The sequence below is a fragment of the Pseudonaja textilis genome, chromosome 2, assembly GCF_049901715.1.
Source record: "Pseudonaja textilis isolate UNSWEBS1 chromosome 2, rPseTex1.2, whole genome shotgun sequence".
Lineage (NCBI taxonomy): Eukaryota > Metazoa > Chordata > Lepidosauria > Squamata > Elapidae > Pseudonaja > Pseudonaja textilis.
The window spans coordinates 10523783-10536254 of NC_141991.1; positions in this window are offsets into that span (position 1 = coordinate 10523783).

Genomic DNA, 12472 nt, shown 5'->3' on the forward strand with positions numbered 1-12472 from the left:
ATATCTGTCAAATTTATATTTATTAGATTGATTGAAATAAAGTGAAACTCTGCTTAAGACAGATACTGAATGGGCTTTTCCTGACAATCCTCTCCAAGCTGCAGTCATCCCTACTGCTTGTGCACCTTTTTCTTCCACACTTGTGCTTTGATACAGCACTTTGGGAACATCCAACTTCATTTGCAATTACCTTTTGAGGCTTTCCCTCCTTATGGAGGGTGCCCATGATGGTTTTCTGCACAACTGTCAGGTCAGCAGTCTTTCCCATGATTGTGATTCCTACTGAACCAGTCTGAGGGACCATTTAAAGGCCCAGGAACCCTTTGCAGGTGTTATGGCTTAATTAGCTGATTAGAGTGGGACACTTTGAGCCTAGAATATTGAACCTTTCCACAATATTCTAATTTTCTGAGATTGTGGATTTGGGCTTTTCATGAGCTGTAAGCCATAATCATCTCAATTATGACACATCACAGCTTGAATTATCTTGCTTTGCATGTAATGAGTCTATCTCATATATTAGGTTCACCTTTTATTTTGCATTCCTGAAATAAATGAACTTTTGCACGATATTCTAATTTTTCGAGTTTCACCTGTAGATCAGGAAAACATAAAATATTGCAAAGCCACTCCCCTTTGAAAATAATCCAAATCCTTGTTCCAGATGAGATATAAAGAAAAAATTCCTCACGTACTAGGGCTGTCAATTTCAAAGGAAGTATTATTTACTTATATCTGTACATTTATATTTTCAATTCATATAGCTGCCATGTTATTGAAACAAGACTAAACATTACTACCTAATTTGTAGAACTACAGTGAGGATGAGTAGAGATGAAATCATGAGAACATGTCACTCAAAAAGAATAAGTCAGGCATCTTTTGTTGCAGCACATCGGACATGAGTAGGAGCCCTGTGTGGAAAAGGTATCTTTCTAAGGCCCAAGACAAGGTCTTCTCCATTGAAGAATTACAGTTTTGTTGTTAATAGCTAGTTGTGTCCAACTCCTGGAGCGCCCAAGAACCATATCATTGCAGAACCCCCTGTCATCTACTGTTTCCCAAAATTAGAACTACAGTTGGATGACATAAAGAGACAGACCCACATTTTTCTTATGACTAAAATTTGGAGAATTCTTTGTTTCAAAGGGAGACTTAAGGTAGCTGACATTCAAGATAAACAATTTCATTCAAGAGGTTTTTACATGGCTCACAAGCCAAAGGCTAAATCTAAGTAGCATTTCATTATAAATTGGCCATCATTATTTCAAGTTTCAAGGAGGAGGGGGTGTCAAAGTCATTTTCAACATTTTTATAGATTAAGGCATTATCTCACATCAGACAAGTCATTGGGCTTCCTTTTTGCCAGAGCACCTGAGATCACCTTCCCAGCAGCAGGAGGACTATCCCAGTGGGGCATAGATAACTCTGGTCAGATATGGGCTCTTAAAAATATCTCAGCCTGCGCTTTCAGGGGACACTAACACCAACCATACAAACAGACAAAAGTTGCCAATATTTTCATTCATCTTGTTGAGCAACTTTAGCCGTGAAAGAGTATCGTGGTTGATAATAAGCCTCTGTCTTTCAAAACTCCCCAGTTGTTCTTTGATGGGATCATCCTTGGGGAAAAGCAACCAACTGATGATATTCAGATCTGCTGCTAGATTTCCATTTTGATCCAAGTACAATTTTTCCCAAGAAAAATTGTAAAACTCATTCTTCTCCAGAAAGAGATGGAACTAGAATTGAAACACCCAGGGATTTTGAAAGCAACTTGAAACATCCTAAAAGGAGGAGCAATTTTAAAGCTGAGCCAGTGAATAAGAGATGTCCAATCCCTCCCCCTTCATTATTTGCCTAAATAGCAATAGCACTGAGACTTATATACCACTTCACAGTGCTTTTACAACCCTCTTTAAGTGGTTTATAGAATCAGCATATTGCCCCCAACAATTGGGGTACCCATTTACCAACCTTGGAGGGATGCAAGGCTGAGTCAACCTTGAGTTGGTCAAGATCAAACTCCTGGCACTGAACAGTGAGTTACCCAGCAATACTTGCACTCTAACCTTTGTGCCACCACGGCTAAATGCAAAGACTGAGCAGCCATCAGTCTGAAAAGCTTTAATTGGATTCCTGCAGTGAGGAGGGGTTGGGCTAAATGCTCCCAGGTTTGGTTGAAATTTGTTAATGTAAAGTTCTATCATGCTAATTACAAACCTATAAATACAGGAATTTATTTACAATGTATACATTTTATATTCTTTTATAATAGCAGTGTTTAATATCCAAATATAATTGTCACAGTGCTAGCTCTTTGGAATATGATCTTGTGAGCTAAATCTGGCCTAAGCTTGACCAAACCTATTGGTGTTTGGAAGAACAAGTAAGTTGAAATGGGTCCCCTACATCAGCTTTGGATTATTTTTTCTAAATAGGAACTAGGTTTGATGGATCCTTGTCAGGACCGCATACCTGCCATGGTTCTAGCCTTGGTGCCTCTAATCTCTCCTTCTCCTTCATTTTTCTCCTCCTAGATCTTGAGGAATAGGCAACATTCAAGACATGGGCCAAAGTCTTTAAAACACTGTAAAACCGGTGCTCATTTTTTATCTTAATTCTGTCCTTTTTCTCTTGCGTGTCCAATGATGCTATCTGGGTACATCGTCTCCGGCCCTTGACAGAAAGGACATGCTTTGAAAAAGAACAGTGAAAAGACTGGTCTTCAAATTTGGAATCCTGAAAAAGACTGGGTTGAAAGGCATCCTCATTTGGCCATTTTTTTTCCTGAAAATCAAAGGTCCAAATGCTATGGATGTATTTGAAAAGTGTCTTCCTTGTCATTGTCAATTTCTCCAATATTGTGGTGATGCAGACTTTCCCTTCAGTGGGTCCCGACAAACTTTCAATTACTTTATGGATATGGCGAAATCTATCAACAATGGAAACAAATTCTATGAAGTGAACAAAGACATTGACTTTCCTCCATTTAGAGATGGCATCCCTGAGATGTTCTGTAGGTCTAGTAATTGGGAATTGCTGTGAGATAACGACACAGATTCCATTTCTGACAAGCATTGGAGTGAAAGTTCTCATGAAATTCTCTCCCTCCTCTGTGTCTGTTGAAAAGAGACCAATCAAAGTCCATCTAAAATGGAGGAGGAGTTGGACAATTCCTGGATACTGGATCCCATTTTTTGGGAGCATCTGATGGAAAAATGGAATTTGACTTTTATCACTCAGAGCCTCTGAAACAATTCCATAACTGATCTGAAGGAACAAGGAAGAATGGTGTATTATATTTAGATCAGATCAAGTCCAAAATGTAAGCTTTTAATACATCGAATGTAGTTCTCATGAACACCTTAGAATAGTTTGTTGTTATTAATCCTGAAGCCATATCAAGAATACCAAATGCAGACTATTAGCTAGATTGAATATAATCATTGGCCTAATCTGGGGTCTAAGATACTGTCCTTTCTCGTTTCTATTAAAATTAACATTTAGACAATAGACATTTATGTCTTCTATCTCTAAAGGTTCCCCTCGCACATACGTGCTAGTCATTTCTGGCTCTAAGGGGTGGTGCTCATCTCCATTAGAAAGCTGAAGAGCCAGGTCTGTCCAAAGACATCTCCATGGTCAGTTGGCTGGCATGACTAAATGCTGAAAGTGCACAGAACACTGCTATGTTCCCACCAATGTGATCCCTATTTATCTACTTGGATTTTTACATGTTTCCGAACTGCTAGGTTGGCAGAAGCTGGGACAAGTAATAGTAGTTCACTCTGTTATGCAGTGCTAGGGATTCATACCACCAAACTGCTGACCTTTCTGATCGATAACCTCAGTGTCTTAGTCATTGAGCAACCACGTTCCCTTCTATCTCTATACCACTGCAAATGCAAATTAGTTCATTTAGACATTTGTTTAAATAGAATAGAATAAAATAGAATTTTTCATTGGCCAAGTATGATTGGACACAGCAGGAATTTGTATTTGGCCCATGTGCTCTCAGTGTACATAAAGAAAAAATAAAATACATTCATCAAGAATCATAAGATACAACACTTAGTCATAGCCACAGCTTACTAATAAGCAATCAAATAATACTAGGAGACAAATAAAACAATATAAATTGTAAAGATACAAGCAATACAGTTATAGTCATAAGAGGGAAGAGACAGGTAATAGGAAGGATGAGAAGAAGAATAGTACTACTCTAACTAAATAATTTGACAGTGTTGTTGGAATTAGTTTCTAAGGCATCCAGAAAGAAGCTTTGAAATTCAGCTGCCATAGCTGTTTTGCAGAGTGATGGCATTCAGGAAAAAACCTCTCCATATTTGGGGAAATGTTTCATATGTAACATTGTGTCCAACTGCTCAAGTTTTGCTCGAGTAAATGTTTAGGCCTCTTCTCATTGTGGATCCTAATCCCTAGCTATAACAATGGCCATGGTGAAAAGCAGCTCATGAATTCCGTAGAAAAGATATGATTGAATCGATTACCCACCCACCACTACCCTGCTTACTTTACCAGATAGAGAAACACAAAAACAAACCTGTGGGACTTTGTAGGTGCCTATTAAGGTTGACATCTGAATGGAGATGTCATCAGGAGATCCATCAAGAACAGCCATCAGGTTGTCCTTCTTGCCACAGCTGTAGTTGGGAACATTGGCTTCTCCAGTTGAGAGTATGTTTAGCAAGGCATCTGAAGTGCCAAGGGTGTTCATATAGTTGTCCTGGATGTTGTAACCAAGTGTGAGATTGTATAGTAGCTGAGAATTCTTGTTGACTTGTTGAAGGGCAAAAATAAACTGTAGGATCATTCCTGGTGCAGTAAGGGAACTACTGTAAAAAAGGTTCATGATAACATCATCTCTAACAGCAACAAAAAAATAAATTTTCATTTGTTCCTCTTTCTCTCCACAAGATGAGGACCCAGATTGTCGGGGGCAATATGCTAACCGTGTAAACCACTTAGAGGGCGCTATAAAGCACTGTGAAGTGGTATATAAGTCTAAATGCTATTGCTTTTCAAAATCATTCAATAGAATCATCAGCAAAGAGGACTTAGAACTTAGAATAACTTTATTGTCACTTTGAATGTGCACTAATATGTATATACTAAAATGAAATTTCATTGCACATAGTTTTTAAAGGATCGCCAATATACACTACATAACCATGACAGAATACATGAATACAAAATTATGGGTATACCCACATATATTATATGACACAGAGAAACAACAGAGTCTAGTTCAGATGTGTACATGTACGTGGCGAGAAAAACTATTCTTGCAAATTTTGCAGAGGGGTGGCCTAGGGAACAAAGATGTTGCAGAATGTTTTCATAAGAGACCCAGAAAAGCAATTCATTCTCTCTTCCTACTAGGAGCGGGAACTGAATATCAACAAATGGAGCAATGGGTTGGGCAGAGGCAACTACAAACTTTTCAATAAGCTAGTTGTGATTAACTCAGGATTTTACGAGATGGGAAAATAATTTAGACTTATGGAGCGGGGTTGCTCCATCTTTGCATTTGGGTCTCTTAAAATAAGACATAAGAGAGAAGCCGTGGAAATCCAAATGATTCAAGAAATCAGACAAGTCCTGCATTATAGGAGTAACTGAATGAAAAGAAGGCTGCAAATGGAGGAAGTGCTACTCCATCACACTGAATGACTTACGAGGGAGACTGAGTATAAGGAGCTGTGTTGAAAGACAGAATTATATCGGGTATTATTGTAGCAGTGGAGACTATACTAATGAGGTGGTCTCCTGGCTTGTAATAGCTCCGTAGTTTCCTTCCCTCTTGTTCTTCCAAACTCAGCAGGCACTTCATTCTCAGCTTGCCAGAGACTGGCTGGGATATCAGCAGCAGCAGCAGCAGCAGGAGGAGGAGGTCCATAATTCATGGGGCTGAATCAATCCCCTTCCTGTTTCTGAGGAAGAACAAGAGTTTGACGAATTCAAAGCACTCTCACAAGATTGAAATGATAGTGACTTTCTTGACTGAGAGAGAGATCGACAGAACTTTAACTGGAAAGGAGGGAAATAATACATTTCAAGGAGTACAGTCACTGAATGTCCCCAAATTTATGCCACATAGAGTGAGACCTGAAACATTTATCCTTTTCTGATGCAAGATCCATTTCAAGTTGCTTCAGTCTGATGTTTACATCAAAGGCAATCACTGGAGAAATATCAGGAGAGACCTCACAGACCAGGATTTTAATAATTACTGTAAGAAGCAATATCTCCTCTGGGGACCCTGAACTCCTTCTGGGCCTCCATGTGCAGCATGTGCAGGGGAGAAGCTGGAAAAGAGCATGTTAGTGAAAAATCACAGGTATACCCTTGATCTGAAGTGGTTGTGGTCCTTCCTTTCTGGACAGGTCTAGAAAGTGATGCTGAAAGAAGAGAGTTCGATACCCAGGAAATTGGGTGTTGTCCTTCAATGTACTCTCTTGTCTCCAAACATTCCTGGGGAAAGTCATCCAGAACTATAGAGTTTGGTGCCACCTTAGGTGTCAACTCGTAAAACATTCCTATGCCTGTTTTAGTAGTTGCCATAAAAAATGGAGGGGGGAGGAAGGAAATCTGGAAGAGCAGTGCAGCAGTTTGAAAGCAAAAGTACATTCCAACTCTTACCTTTCAAAGATTGTAACTGAAACACCAGAGCTTTTGCCAATGAATATATTTAATATGAGGACATGAATGATGACACCCAGCCCATGAATGTGCTCAATTGGAGAATTAGTTTATGACACACCCAGGGGGAGGGGGGAAACAGGGTCACAGGTGACTGTAAAGTACCTATGCCAGAGTTGGCTTCATACAGGGCAGTGCCAGTATGTCGCCTCTAATAAATTTAAAGTTTGGCTCGAGTATCATGATTTAACTAGGGCGATTTCTGGAATCCTGACATACCTTGCAGCAGACTCCCTTCAGCCCATCAGTTAGCCAAGCTGTTCCTGAAGAACATCTACCACCTGCATGCAGTACCACAACAAATTATCTCAGACAGAGGGTTCCAGTTCATGGTTGTGTTCTGGAGGGAGTTCCTGCGGTCTATTCTGTCATCACAGAATCTTAGCTCAGCCTTTCATCTGAGCAGCAATGCGGGGGACAGAGAGCCTGAACGCCATGGTAGAGCAGAACCTGAGGTTCTATGTGAATTATCAGCAATCCAATTGGGCGGACCTCCTGACTTTCATGGAGGTTGCATACAATAATGCAGTTCACAGTAGCATAGAACTAACCCCCTTCAGAGTAAGGAGGGGCATGGACTTCATCCCAATTCCTGAGTGTCCATGGATCCCCCCTCCACAGTCAGCCTGACCTATTGGATGTCAATGCTGAAAACAACTTGGGAAAATGTAAAAAAGGCACTGGCAAAAGCCGCACAAAGCTATCAAAAACAGGCACACAAACACTGGGTCTTGCAAAGGCTATTCCAGGTGGGGGAGAAAGTCTACCAAGCCACCAAGTACTTGAGGTTAAGGCTCCCTAGTAAAAAGTTTGGGCCAACATTCATGGGACCTTTCCCCGAGTAAACGTCATCAACCCAGTCATGGTGTTGCAGCAAATCTTAATTCCAATTAGGACACAAGACCACAAAAGGTGAGAGAATACAGGTTTCTATTTGCGCAAAGTGTTCAGACCATTAACATGACAAATTCTGAACCCCCAGTTCTTCCTGATACAGTACTTTTATACCTGATATGACATCAACAAAGCCTTGGGTGTTATTCTTAACACTTATTCGCCAAATAAGGACAACTATACATATTTCTATATATGGATTAGGGAAAAGGAAATAACAAGCACATTTCATATTTTCCAGTTAACTTACACCATTCGGTTATTTCCATGTTCCACCCTTGTTTATACCACTGTGGTTACCTTTAGTTCCTTAATACAGTCTGAATACAGCAAGTTTAGCTTTCGTCCCTGTTCTGTCCCCGCTTCATTCCCCCATTTGAAACTTCACCTTAATCGATAGATTACTGTGCAGTTTCACACAGAGGGATAAGCTCCTCATAGGTATTTACCTGATCATTTACCCAAAGAGCCATAGCTTTTTCAGTAGATTTTTTTTCCACAGAGAGAGAGAGAGAGACTATTGGAAATAGTCTTCCTGAAAATAGGAAGAATACAGGGTAAGATTACACACCCAGTGACAATTAGGCCCACGAGAGCAACAATCGCCTGAAGGTCAGGCAATTTGGGGAACCAGGTTCCAAATATTTCACCAAGATCCAATCCACTCCATTTTTGTACATGAACATGGGCAAGATTTTCTATAAATCTGGCCTGTTGCTCAATAATTTCGCCTCCATCATCAAACTCTAAGCAACAATTAGAGAAATTGAATTTCCCACATACCCCCTTTCCCCCTGTGGCCAAAAGATAGTCCAGAGGCAGGCTGTTTTGATATATTGAATCCCTAAATTTCCGTTGCTGGACAGCTAAGCTACGCAAAGATTGAGCTGTTTCATTGGCAATAAGCTCAACAACCGCTTGGGGCCTAATGATTTGATTAATCATGCAAATTGGGGTATGGTACCCCCATGTGCCATCAGCGGCCCAAGTAACCAGCCCTACCAATGAATAATATGTTCAGGGGGCCACTCATCATCCTCCCAGTCCCCTATTTTGTAGTCTGCCTGTAGTCTCCTACTCTGCCATTGTTTAGAATTCATTACTTGGGGTATATTTAAAGGTAGCATAAAGAAGGAGGGGTTAATAATGCCCAGGTGCATGCTCCTCTCCAATTAGAGGGAGGGAGCTATCGGCCACAACTCCACATATCCGATGTACCCAAGGAGGGGCGTCAGTCATGCTTTGCAGTGTAAAATTGCCCCAGAAGTGATGCCTTTTATTAGGCCAATAACTCCAGGATTTTGTAGACTGATTCCATTCATGAACCTCCAAGCATTCAGTTTCCCCTACCACAGGACCTGTTCCCTGTGTATTAGCCAAGCACTACTGTGCAATGATGGGATTAATCAACTGCCTCCTAGACAGTGGCTGATGTACTGGCATGGCTGATAAGTTGTAAGCAATGGAATAGTTCCATTCTTGTGCTGCCCAGGGCCACTGATCCCCTATTTTGGTCCCACCGCATATGTAACTGTTGTGACTCTGGGATTGGAATCTGCTCCATTGGCAGATGTGAGCTCAAGGAAGATGATTTGGCAGTGAAATTTGAGCCTTCATTGCTGAGTGATTCTGAGGGCAGACAGGATGAGGAAGTGGACTTAGTTATGAGAGACGAACCTGATTTATTGGAGGTGAATTTCCCCAAATCTCCCTCTCTGACTATGCAGCAGCCAGGAACAGTTAATCAGGAAAACGTTCGAGAGGTTTCAAGTGCGGAGGAGGAGGGGTTTGAAGGATCTTGGCTTGACGTGAGAAATAGATGGAGATTGAGACGTCAATCTCAATTGGGAAAGAAGCGTCAAGCCAGTGATTAATGAGACTGACACGCCCCCTTTAGGGGATAAAAGGAAACAGATTGGCTTGAGAAATTTGCAGGAAGCAAAGTGTTTTGTTAGAGTGAAAGTCTTGTGAAGATTCTCTGAGGCACTGTGATTTATAGGCACTTCAGGTTTGCCAAACATATCGGATTTACTGCTGAGGACTGGAAAAACTTCAGCAACTATCTTGGTTGGGGTTTGTTCTTAGTTGTTTATATTTTGGAACTTCAGAATTGTGATTGCTCACCTGTGGATCCAGGTGAGGCATAACACGTAACAGTTTGTGACATTAAAGGTACGGGCTATAGTGGATGCAAGAGGTTGCATGCCTCATGTGAAGGCTGAAACTCTATGTCCACCTCTTGCCAAAACTCAGAAAAATACTTGGAGTGTGCATTGGAGACAAATAGTCTAGTTTCGATAGATAGGTGGATGATGCCCCCAGGGTCAGTTCCCTTCACATATAATCTAATACCCAGAGTCGGGCCATATTTTGAAATCCAGGTTTGGGGATTAGGTATAGTGATGTTGACCCAATTACAGTTATAAATTATGCAGTCCTTTGTTTGAAGCTCCCGCGATATGTGGAGATGGGTTCCTCTTCCCGAGTTTGTATAGGTGGCCCAAAGGACACAACTCCAATATGGGCAGAACCTTTCACCTACATTGCTGCTGCAGTCCCATTTCCCCCTCTCTCCAGGGTATTGGTATGGGCAAATATAAACATCAGATCGGGAATATGTTCTGTGCCAGGATAAGGTGGTCCCACAGGAGGTGGGTCATTGGGCCACCTTACAGACATCAAACAGAATGGTGCCTGAGCTACTAGGTGTCAGAATCCGTGTCTGAGTAATTATTTGACCATTTTGATTTCCCCGACTTCTGGCCACCAACCAGGTCTGGACCGGTTTTACCTTAGGATCATAACATTCGTTCTTTTATGGGCAGATTGAATACCAGGTTCCATTATAACAGCAAGGCGTGGGTGTTCTGGTACAAGTATAGTGGGTATGATACACTAGGGTAGTGGTGATGACTTTACCTTTTAAGACAACCTTGAGACACACAGTGCAATTACTGGGACACAACGGATTCGTGTTAGATGGGACCCTGGCTGTCCTTGTGGGCAGCCCTTTGTTGGTCCTACCAGGGCCCTGTGGTTTAGCCGGCTGTGGTGCCCTAGGTGGCACAACAGTGGGGTGCCATCTAGGGTTCCTCCAGACATTAGTGGGTACACCCTCACTGTCTGTATAGCAGAAGAGACCCTCCCTGCCTCAGCACTGTTTGTCTGCAAGCGTCTTCCTCCTCCACAGCTGGCCAGAAAATGTCCTGGTCTCCTCACCCCTCACCAGTGGTGCTTGGGAGCATCCATCGCTGCTGCCAAAGAACAGCAGTCTGAGGAAGTCCCTCGGATTCAAAGGTCTGATGGAGCCTGGAATGTTCCCTTCAACTCACCGATACCCTGGCAGTCGGGATGGACCCCCCCAGAAGGCCTCAGGACCCCTTGCGTCCCATTTGGGTCGCTAGAAATTTTGCAGCAAATCTTGATTCCAATTAGGACACAAGACAACGAAAGGTGGGAGAATACAGGTTTTATTTGCGCAAAGTGTTCAGAGCATTAACATGACAAATTCTGAACCCCCAGTTCTTCCTAATACACTACTTGTATATACAATATGACATCAGCAAAGCCTTAGGCATTATTCTTAACACTTATTCACCAAATAAGGACAACTATACATATTTCTATCATATATTTCTATATATGGATTAGGGAAAAGGAAATAACAAGCACATTTCATATTTTCCAGTTATCTTACACCATTCAGTTATTTCCATGTTCACCCCTTGTTTATGCCACTGTGGTTAGCTTTAGTTCCTTAATACAGTCTGAATACAGCAAGTTACAGATATGTCTTAATACGACTCGCTACCAGTAATAGAATGATGTTCCATATGGTATTCTGATAATATTTTAATTCTATCAAGTATTAGCTTTCATCCCTGTTCTGTTCCCGCTTCATTGGTGCAACTGAAGTTGCCCCGACTGTTAGGGAAAATACACCCAGTATTCCATAGTAGCCTCTTACAATCTGTGGTGGGATCAACCCTGAGGCCACCACCTCTTGAACCCCCAGACTCCGTGTCATAGGAGGCCAAACTCACTATCAGGTGCAGTGAATCCGCGATCTGAGGTAGCACAGGAGACAATTCCAATATCTAATCAAGTGGAAGTTCTACCCTTTATCAGAGACATCCTGGGTAGAATAGGAACGTCCAAGCTGATTGCCTAATTTAGTATCAGCTGCCCCCAGCCACCCGCCAACATGGCAATTTCTAATAAACCAATTTACTTTTTCTGAGATGTGGTTAGAGACTTTTGATTTGAATAAGGGAGAAGTTGTTGGAGCCCTGACACTCTACAGTTAGAATGTTGTGTGGCAGAAACTTTGGTCACCTAGAAACTATCTTTGAAAACTTTTATGGAATGCAAGCTGCTCCCCCTCCCTTTCTGTTGGAAACTCTAAAAAGACCATAGAGGTATTTTATGAATTGATATTGAGTGCCCTGCAACTCTTCACAAGGCACACCTGGGAAATGAAATTTAAAGAAACATTGTGAGGAGGGACATTTGGGGGGAACTGTTAGGGATACACCCTAGCAGAATATGCACAGCAGTCAGGCAGACATGCAAAATATGTGAGATAAACGTTTTTGTAGCTTACACTCAGTAAAACAGATACACAGTGCTAGTTAAATAGTTTATTCCGGTAAGAGTTATAGCATAGTCAAACAGTCCATATGTCATTCACTAGTTCACTCCGTTTAGGGATTATTCAGTTGCAAATTCCAGTGTCGAAAAAAGAGAGGTCAGTAAACTTACAAATATCAGTCCAGTAATATATCTTCTCTCAGTAGAGATATGAAGAAGTCAAAACTCCTCTCTTTCTTCAGTAACTCAGCAGTAGGGAAAA